The 10,305-nt window shown below is 38.0% G+C and overlaps 1 protein-coding gene across 2 annotated transcripts in view; it reads right to left on the bottom strand.

Moving 5' to 3' along the window:
- The window catches only part of chrm2a (cholinergic receptor, muscarinic 2a), a 126,936-nt gene that overhangs the window by 56,879 nt on the left and 59,752 nt on the right, over positions 1 to 10,305 (bottom strand). For both annotated transcript variants that reach the window (XM_024285644.2, XM_024285635.2), the window contains exon 2: positions 5,923 to 6,068. The gene's annotated coding sequence lies outside the window, so the exon portion shown is untranslated. The remainder of the gene's footprint in view (positions 1 to 5,922; positions 6,069 to 10,305) is intronic.

Below are 10,305 nucleotides of genomic sequence, written 5' to 3'. Positions count from 1 at the left end.
TCATTTAGTCAGCAATGTATGCGTAGGTCGCCTGAGCATTAGCATTAGCCGTTCCATGGGAAATCCAATTATACGTTAGCATCAAGCTAACGGACTTTAGCTGTATGTGCTCAATCAATCTATATTTTTACTCATCGATTATTGATCTATTAAGCTTAAATCGATTCATATCTATTAATATTAATAATTATCAACCCAGCCCTAATTCTGATGTAGAAAAAAACAGCTTTGTGCCGCTTTTCTCCGCATCAGAATCTAGTGATTTACGTTAATTGTGCAAATACTTCCCATTTCAGCGGAAATTGGGAGGAACAATCTGTTGAAATTAAAATCAAAGTTTCTTTATTTTATCGGTAGGAACTTCCTTTGCCAGTAGGAGTAATTAGTAAAATCAAAATAATACCCATTCACTCAATAAAATACAGACTAGATCTATTTATTCCTGGTTACATTATATTGTGATGTTTAGACACTGTTTAGTTGTGCCTGGGAAAATGTCATTTCATTCAGTGAGGAAACTTTGATGCTAAACATAAATTACAAATAAAGAAATCTAAAGTACTAAGAAATTTAACATAGGAAAAGAACATACTACATAGTATAGAACGGACAGAAATAGACAAACAGATCATAATTGTTTTTAGTTTACATGAAAATCTTACAAACATATTTAAAAATAAAATGTAAAAAATAAAAAATGTGTTTTTTATGTTAGTGCTAACAAAGGTGGATCTAAAGCCAACGGTGTCTAATTTGATCTATGGGTAAACTGAATTGTTTTGATGCTGTTAAAGCTTTCTTTTATGGTAAATAAATAATGTATTATTTTAGTCTGAAACACAAAAAAAGCTTTTCTTTTTCTCATTGTGAATACATAAATGTTTTCCTCAAGTGCCATACATCACTGAGGAGAATTCTCAATATATGGGCTGTCACTGCCTTCCAGACAGGTCCAATCCATAAAAGCAAGCCTCTGGCCGACGTATCTGCAAATTAGTCCAGCTAAAAAATTCAAGAAGCCCAGAGAGGAGCTTGATGTGTGGATCCAAGTGCTCGGCCTCAGAAACGATTGTATTAATTGCTTTGGGGGATTAAAAACATAGGCCTTGTCTCCTTTTGTGCATATTTGACAGTTCTTGTGGGGACTCGAGAGCCTGTTGCTGAAAATCGTTGTGTATTTTTTAGATGGGAGTGGGTGTGCAGGGGCTAATTCCCATGAACCTGCTGCCAAAGTGTGACCCAAAGTGTGGCGCTGCCCTCTTGTGTTAGTCTATGAGGGTCGAGAAGGGGTGTCATACTCAATCGCACATAGGGTCAAGATCGAAAAAACACCTTAGGTCGCGGGCCAAACAACATAAACATTTATTAATCACTCTAAAACTAAAATTTTAAAACTTTAAAACCGTAACTTTTAACACAAGTATGAACTTAAACTTAGGTTAGCCAAAACAGCTAGCATGTAGCTGAAAAAAAATAGCTAAACTCTAAAACAACTTGAAAAATGGAAAAAAGCCTAAACTAGCCAAAACAGCTAGCGTGTAAATGTTAGCCAAACTCCAAAACAGCAGAAAAAAAACGTTTTTTAAAAAGCCTAAATTAGTCAAAACAGCTAGCAGGTAGCTGAAATATTGGCTAAAGTCCAAAACAGCCTAAAAAACTGAAAAAGCCTAAATCAGTCAAAATGGCTAGCATGTAAATATTAGCTAAAGTCCAAAACAGCCTTAAAAACTTAAAAAATGTTTAAATTAGCCAAAAGAGCTAGCGTGTAGCTGAAATAACATAGCTAAACTCCAAAACAACTTAAAAAAATGGAAAAAAGCCTAAATTAGCCAAAACAGCTAGCATGTAAATGTTAGCCAAACTCCAAAACAGCAGAAAAACCGTTTTTAAAAAGCCTTTCAATAAGTCAAAACAGCTAGCATGTAGTTGAAATATTAGCCAAAGTCCAAAACAGCCTAAAAACTGAAAAAGCATAAATTAGCCAAAATAGCTAGCATGTAAATATTAGCTAAAGCCCGAAAAAGCCTAAAAAAATGTAAAAAAGCATAAATTAGTCAAAACAGCTCTAGCATGTAGCTGAAATATTAGCTACAAAACAGCCTAAAAAAACTGAAAAAAGCATAAATGAGACAAAATAGCTAGCATGTTAATATTAGCTAAAATACGAAACAGCCTTAAAAAATTTTAAAAAGCCAAAATTATTCAAAACAGCTAGCATGTAGTTGAAATATTAGCTAAAGTTCAAAAGAGCCTAAAAAACTGAAAAAGCCTAAATTAATTAAAATGGCTAGCATGTAAATATTAGCTAAAGTCAGAAACAGCCTTAGAAACTTAAAAAAAGTCTAAATCAGCCAAAACAGCTAGCATGTAGCTGAAACATTAGCATAACTCCTAAATATCCTAAAATAATCTTATTAAATTCCAAAATAGTCTAATTTTTTTTAACTTTTAAACCATACCTTTTTAACATAATTATTAATAATAAAAAGGCAGGAATATTAGTCCAGAATAAATCAACCTAAACCTCAAATAACTTTAAATTAAAACATTTAAAATATATTTTGTCCAACTTATATAAGTTAGAAATGCGTGCAAGATAATATCTGAGCATTATTTAGAATTAAAAAAAAAATGTTCTGGAAGGCGGGATATAAACACCTGGCGGGCCTGATCCGGCCCCCAGGCCTTGACATTGACACGTGTGGCAGAGTGATCAGCTAGAGAACAGAAAACAGAATTTTCATGCACTAAAACAAAAGATATCCTGAATGGATTTGATGCAAATGAGACACAGATAGACGATGAGACACACACACACATCTACACAAAATCTCAGTTCAAAGAGCAGCGTTTCCTTTTGAGATATGACTCTGGACAGGCTCAGTATGATGAAGAGGGAGAGCTCTTGACAGCGTTGTTGGTGGAACGGCATCAAACGCTGGTGTCAGCGCAGGCCTGTGTACGTGCAGACGCCACATCTGCTGATAAGTGTCCACGCTCACTCCTGGAAGCCAGAGGTGACGCTGCTGATATGGCCAGCAGGCACATAGCGATGCCTGTCCTCGCGGCCCCGCAGAGAAGCTCTGACAAGACGGATCAGAATCCGTCTGTGCATGGGAAGCCTCAGAAACATCTTCGTCTTATCAAATATGCAAATGCACAAAATGAGGGAAACGAAATCTGAAAAGGTCTGACGTAACGAAGAGATCTGTTTGGTGATGACACACAGCGCCAACTGAATGGGGCAGCTTGTGAAGAATGCAAGCATTGATAAACTGGCTTGAATAATGTATCCTTGTTAGTTGGTTATTATAAACAAAACATAGAATTTTTAGCTTCTCGGAGGATGCAAAGTGGATTTTTGTGACTTTTAAAAACATGAATATATTCACATACCATCATTTTATTAAAGAATTGAAGTGATTCTCCTTCTTTCTGTATGTTTTTGGCAAAATTCAGTTACAATTGCAAAATATGCTCCAGAGGAAATAAAAGAAATTCTTAAAATCCTTCAAAAACTTTACACACTTTGAAACTTGTGAACTTCTTTATACCTTCAGCAAGAGACACCATTCACACTTAAAATGTTAAACAAATATTTTTTAGGGGGTAATTTGGAATTTTGCTTTAAGCAACATGTTTAAAATGCTGGAAAATGTCTAATGTAGCCAAAGTAGCTAGCATAAAGCTGAAATAATAATAGCTACTAATAATTAGCCTACAAAACTGAAAAAGCGTAAATTAGCCAAAACAGCTAACATATAAATGAAATATTGGCTAAAAGACAAAATTATCCCAAAAACTGAAAAAAATGTCAAATTTAGCCAAAACAGCTAGCATAAAGCTAAAATATTAGCTAAACTCCAAATTAGCCTAAAAAACTTAAAAAGAGCCCCGAAAAAAGCGTAAATTAGCCAAAACAGCTAACATATTACTAAATGAAATAATGGCTAAACTCCAAATTAGCCTAAAAAACTGAAAAAGAGCCTACATTAGCCAACATAGCTAGCATATAGCTGAAACATTAGCTAAATTCCAAATTAGACTGAAAAACTGAAAAAAGCATAAATTAGCCAAACAGCTAACATATAAATGAAATAATGGCTAAAAGACAAATTATCTTAACAACTGAAAAAAATGTGTAATTTAGCCAAAACAGCTAGTATAAAGCTAAAATATTAGCTAAACTCCAAATTAGCATAAAAAAACTGGAAAAGAGCCTAAATTAGCCAAAATAGCTAGCATGTAGCTGAAATATTAGCTAAACTCCAAATTAGCCTAAAAAACTGAAAAAGAGCCTAAATTAGCCAAAATAGCTAGCATATAGCTGAAATATTAGCTAAACTCCAAATTAGCCTGAAAAATTGAAAAAAGTGTAAATTAGCCAACACAGCTAATATAAAACTGAAATATTGGCTACATGACAAATTTTGCCTAAAAGACTGAAAAAAAATGTCTCATTTAGCTAAAGCAGTTTGGGGGGCCAAGCCAAATGTGGAGGACGGCCGGATCCGGTCCGCGGGCCATAGTTTGGGGACCCCTGCCATATTGAAATGTGGTTAAGTGAATGCAGGCTTATACATCAACTTTCACACATTGCTTCCCTGTTTCTAAACACTATATGTCATAGACACTTATTAGCGTACTTTCATACCCGACGTCTCCTCAGTTCTAACATCCTCTGAGTATTCTTGCCAGTAACCGTCTTGCAGCATCTCTCCGCCGTACCAAAGTAACAGGTAAAAACGTTCAAAACTGCTAATCAAAATATTAGGTTTTAATAAGTTAACTATCCCGATAAGAATTTTAAAGCGCTGCATCTCCGACTTTCTCTTGTTGTATTGACCTGTAGTTCCTGGCCAGTGGCTGAAGAGATCTTTAGTCATGTGGTTTTGTTTAATGCAAACAGAAATCTCTGGTAGACTGAATACCAAACACAACCTTCAGGGCCAAATAAGTGGACTTGGTCCAAACCAGTGGACTGAATACACCCTAAGACACTTGATTGAGGCAAACGTCTTGACATAGAGCGAATCATAGACCAATGTGATGTAAAGAATTCAGCAGTTTCACAAATTAAAACTCCCCCCAGAATTAAATAATAAACAAAACAAACTTATGTAAGAGTTATAGGTTTTTTTCTGCTACCTGGTACAAAGCGACCGATAGAGTGGTACTAGCCCATGGCCAAGAGTTCATAGACCCCAGCTATAGAGCGTATTCAAATGGTTAAGTATTTCTCAAGTTGTTACAAAAGACATCCGGAGAGTTTAAAACAATAACCCAAATGCAAATGTTCTGATTTAAATAACAAAGCAAACTATCTTGGCATCCTCCGTGAAAGACTTTCTATGATTGCAGAGTTGAAGAGCAGGAGCGGCTCGGGTACTTTGTGCATATAGCATACCTAATTAATTTAGTATGCATGACAATGACTTACCTGAGATTATCTGAATTTTTGTGATGCAATTAACCTCAGCCACTCCTGGGTGCCTTCTGACAGCGAACGCACTTTTTATTCAGAGTGGGATGGTGATTGTAGCATAATACATGGAAATATGTCAGGCTTCACAGCTCCCCTTTTTACCTTTTGCTGAAGAGCTCATTTGTACCTATTGATGCGGGGCGAACTCTTGTTACCCACTTCGAAATGTTCGGAACAAAGCGACAAAAACACATGCTCGTCGCTCGTTCGAGGGGTACTATTAGCATCAAGCTCCTCTTAGAGCTCCGGCGTACATAAAAAAGTCTAAAGTTTACTTGTGTTAGAGCATTATTCATTTAAAAGTCCCACCAAAATAAAAGCACGACTGGTTTACAGAAATTCTATGGGAGTAGAAGACAAGTTTCCCTCTTGAGGGATCTGACTTGGCTGGACAGCTATAAGAAAACACTACATTAGTTTGGAGTGTGAGTACTTACGGAGTGTTAAACAGTCTGTTGGGCTTTGTCGTGCTTAGCTGGCATATTCAGAGAGTGTGCACTCGGAGCAGCACCAGAGACTGTCTGTGACAGAATGAATCGATGGGCGTATCTGGCTCCAGCTCCATGGTTAATGGCCATGGCCTCTGTGTGAAGAGAACAGATAAAACAGAATGAGCAATGAACACAAGTTGTAAAGTGTTACTTTTATATCAGCGGCTGCGGAGATTTAAGGAGAGCAGTCTCTACAACTCTGTCTTTTACATTTTCAACAGAGCGGAATAGGATGACTGCACTAAAAGTAAGAGAGGTCGGGGTTGCTCTGCATCAATTTCTCATGAAATAATTCTGCTCTTCAAAAGATGTTGTGAAAAACAACACAAGTTTTTAGAGTTTGGCATGAACATAATTAAAATACACTAGTAAAAAAGACCAAAAGATGGTTGAACTAGGTCCTTAATTCAACAATGTCACAACTACTTATTCTAAGTTTGATATTTATGTGCATAGATGTATGTCTCTGTTGTTAATTTAGTTTTATTTTGGTCTTGATTGCTTAAAAGAAACAATTTCCAATTCCAACAAGACACAAGAATTGAAAATCTATACTTTTTTTGTTGCAAGTTCTCTCCTTTTTTGTTCTCTGCCTCACTGCAGAGGTGGCCTACTTTCAAATTCTAAATTACTTCAACACGAGGAAGCGTCATTTTCATGTCAGATAATGAAAATGTAAGAATACAGTCTAGTTCAGGCGAAGGGGTTGCACTAGTCTACATGCAGGAGTGTAAGTTTGCAGCTGTAAAAGTGAGTATATCATTAAAATGTTTATTTTACACTAGAAGCCAAACGTTTTAGATAACTATTTTGTTTGATGATGATGATTATAGGAGAAGCCAATATATCTTATTTTTTTGGCTAAACATATGAACTTCTGTTATATTATGCTTTTAAGGAAATCAATTAAGACATAATCCACATGAACATTGTGCATTCCGTTGTTCTTCAGTCAGGTCAATAAAAGCAGGTCAAAATGGTCAAAACATTTGTAATGATGGCGGACAGTTTTTACAAAAATATTTCCAATGCATACTCACTCACCACTCGTCATATATGGATGTACGTTTCAGGCCCCCTCAGTGTCACTATATGATGTTTTTGGTGTCCCTAAATGGACGGGGTATTGACGTGCTGGCTGTTCCTATTAAGTCAGGGGTCCCCAGTCACTGGTTTTGAGAGCCATAGCTCGTAATCAGGGTACCACATCCAATACCGCATCCAGTACTGCATGCAGTACTGCGGCCAATACCACGTCCAATACCCCGTCCAGTACCGCATCCAATACCGCATTCAATACTGTATGCAGTACTGTGGCCAGTAGCAATTCCAACACCACGTCCAATTCCGCATCTAGTACTGCCTCCAGTACATTGTCCAGTGCCATGTTCAATACCACGTCCAATACTGCATCCAGTACCATGGCCAATACCACATCTAATACTTCATCCAATACCTAGTGCAGTACTGAGACCAGTACCATTTTCAATACCACGTCCAATACTGCATCCAGTACTGGGTCCTGTATCGCATCCTGTACCACATCCAGTACCATGGCCAATACCACATCCAGTACCTAGTGCAGTACTGCGGCCAGAACCATTTCCAATACCACGTCCAATACCCCGTCCAGTACTGGGTCCTGTACCACATCCAATACAATGTCCAATACAGTTTCCAATGCCGCATCAAGTACCTACTACAGTACTGCGGTCAGTACCATGTCCAATACCACATGCAGTACTGCGTCCTGTACCGTGGCCAGTACCACGTCCAGTACAGTGTCTAATACTGGATCCAGTACCACGTGCAGTACTGCGGCCAGTACTATTTCCAATACCACTTCCAATACCGCACCCAGTACCTTATCCAGTACTGCATCCAGTACCACATCCAATAAGACGTCCTGAGTATTGGGGATCCATGATTTATTGGGAACAGCCAGCACATCAAAAATCCATGAGTTGGGGACGCCCAGAAGGTCAAAAAGTGGCGCGGCGGGGACCCGAATCATACGAGTTGGCATTGAGAATGTGTAGTAATTTTCCTCAATCCCAAAAAATATGGCCTGTTCATGAACAATATGCAGTCTTTAAACTCGAGGGGCATCTATAAAACGCTGTTATGTGTATACTTAATATATATATAATAATTTAAAATCTTGGATTTTTTTTGTGGCTTCTCTGAAAGAGGGCATAAGGTACATCCATGTTAAATTTGGTAGTACAAAACGCAGGATTATTTTAATAACCGGCTCCACTATCTGAGGTTTTTATCTCCAAGCTCTGCAGCACTGTCAGCCAAATTGCCATACTAAAAGTCACTTTTTATGTTCAAATACAAATTTCAGTCAAGGCACCACAAGAAACCACCAAAATTATTTTCAACCTCACATATTAGACACAACTCATAACACTTGTGCAAGAAAACGGAGTCATACCTACTTAAAAGCCACAACTCTGAAGGAAGAAGGAAAGAACAGGATGACAGTTTAAAATCCAACATTCGCTGTTGAGGAAGTTCGAAGCCACAATAACAGCTTGTGTCTACAGCATAATTCACTATTCACGGGATAAAATAAAAACAGCAACTGAAAGAAAGTTAGCGGGTTGTTGCAGCACAAAACAAGTAAACGATGAAGGCCAGGCAGCTTTGGTCTCCTAGTTAGACGATACACTGTCCAAATGATTTCCCCGTGGAAAGAATTCGCCTAATGATCTTTGTCTCTGCAGTTCTCATTCATTTATTATGCTAATAGGGGAAGCTGCTTGTCTGATCAGACACTGCACAAACATAAGTGTACTTTGGTGCTCTAATCATGTACGAGGACGAATAGAAAAGCAGGTCTGCAGCGAGATTATAAAAACTCTTCATAAATCTGTTGGCTGATAAGGGCTCAAAAGGATTTCTTACACGTCACCAGAATGCTGATTCCCCTAAGAAAGGCGCCGGTTTGAATAGAAGTTCAATCAGATTGAATGTAAACAGTAGAAAACAAACTTCAGGGTGATTGGTTGCAGGCAGCAGAGATATATTTTCCTCTAGGTGGGGAATTGACTTGAATGTGGGAGAGAAACAGAGGGAATTGTCAAGGTTATGGAAAAAAAGGTTATGTGTGTGTCTTTATCCACTCTTTATAACCCTAATCTACCAGGAGGACAGCCTCTGGGGATGGAGAATTCGATAAAGGAGCAGATCTACAGTGGACTGGGTTCACAGGGAAGCAGTGAATTTTAGTTAAAGAACAGGCTGAAAACTTACACACAGACCCCAAACTTCTCCAGAGACAAGTCCAGTTCACATTGTGTCTTTTTTGCCGACAAGAACTTTTTGAGGAGAAAAGCAGTGGAATGCATTTGTAAGTTTTCTACCCTAATGTTATATTCACACTGGCCTTGGCAGTGCATGTTTGAGCGACCACTTCTGGTGAAAAGTCTGTGTAAACGTCCGTATATGCTCGTTTCGGGCTTCCGCGTTCAAAACTCAAGTGGTTATACGCCACTACAACCGTTTTTAAGTTCAATTTCAGGATCTACAAAAGTTAAATAGGCACTAAAGAGTTGAACCAGTTGAATTTTGACCTTTCAGAGACTGTATTTTGGTAGTGACCAATGGGTAGAAGCCTTTACAGTTCACAGAAGTACCAACTTTACGTAATAACTTTTGTAAAACGATCATGGAGGAAAAATTAATATTGCGGTTTGTGTATGTGGAACAGGTTCGCAGTGTGTGGTATACACATGGCAATTGGGTCACACACTAATAGGGTCCTTCAGATCTCAAATATCAGTTGAGGCTCCGCCCTCCCTCTTCCCTTGAGCTCTTTTCTTAATTTGGAAGAGGCGAGTATGGCGGATATATTTTTCTTTACATTTAATTTCTCTGTTAATTTGAATTTTGTATGTTTTAGTTTTGGGAACTGTCGGAGCGCAGCACATGCTGACGCCATATTTTGTTAAAAACTGAATAAATGGAGACTCTTTCAATGAAATTCCTCTGGTGTCACGTGACATCTTAAAACGTAGTGTTACGCAGAGCACAGACGAAGACGGTCACACCCGTCCGGGATAACTTGACACCAAGGCCGAATAGGAATTCTCCTCCCTACCCCTCGAATTTAAGGGGTATTTAAGGTGGTAATGGTGTCCAACCTTTTATTTTTTATTAAGGGGGAACCATAATGACTTTGGTCTGCGTATCCCATGTCACACTGTGCCATGCAGGCGAAACACTCCTCTTCATTTAAATGTAACTAAAGACTTTTTGGCTGAATCCGAATTTTCTGGCTTTTCCCTACCTCTCTAATTAAAGGGACATTTGAAGGGAAAG

This window comes from Oryzias melastigma, linkage group LG23, assembly GCF_002922805.2.
Source record: "Oryzias melastigma strain HK-1 linkage group LG23, ASM292280v2, whole genome shotgun sequence".
Lineage (NCBI taxonomy): Eukaryota > Metazoa > Chordata > Actinopteri > Beloniformes > Adrianichthyidae > Oryzias > Oryzias melastigma.
Note: the sequence above shows the minus strand (reverse complement) of the source record. Positions and strands in the feature narration are given on the sequence as shown.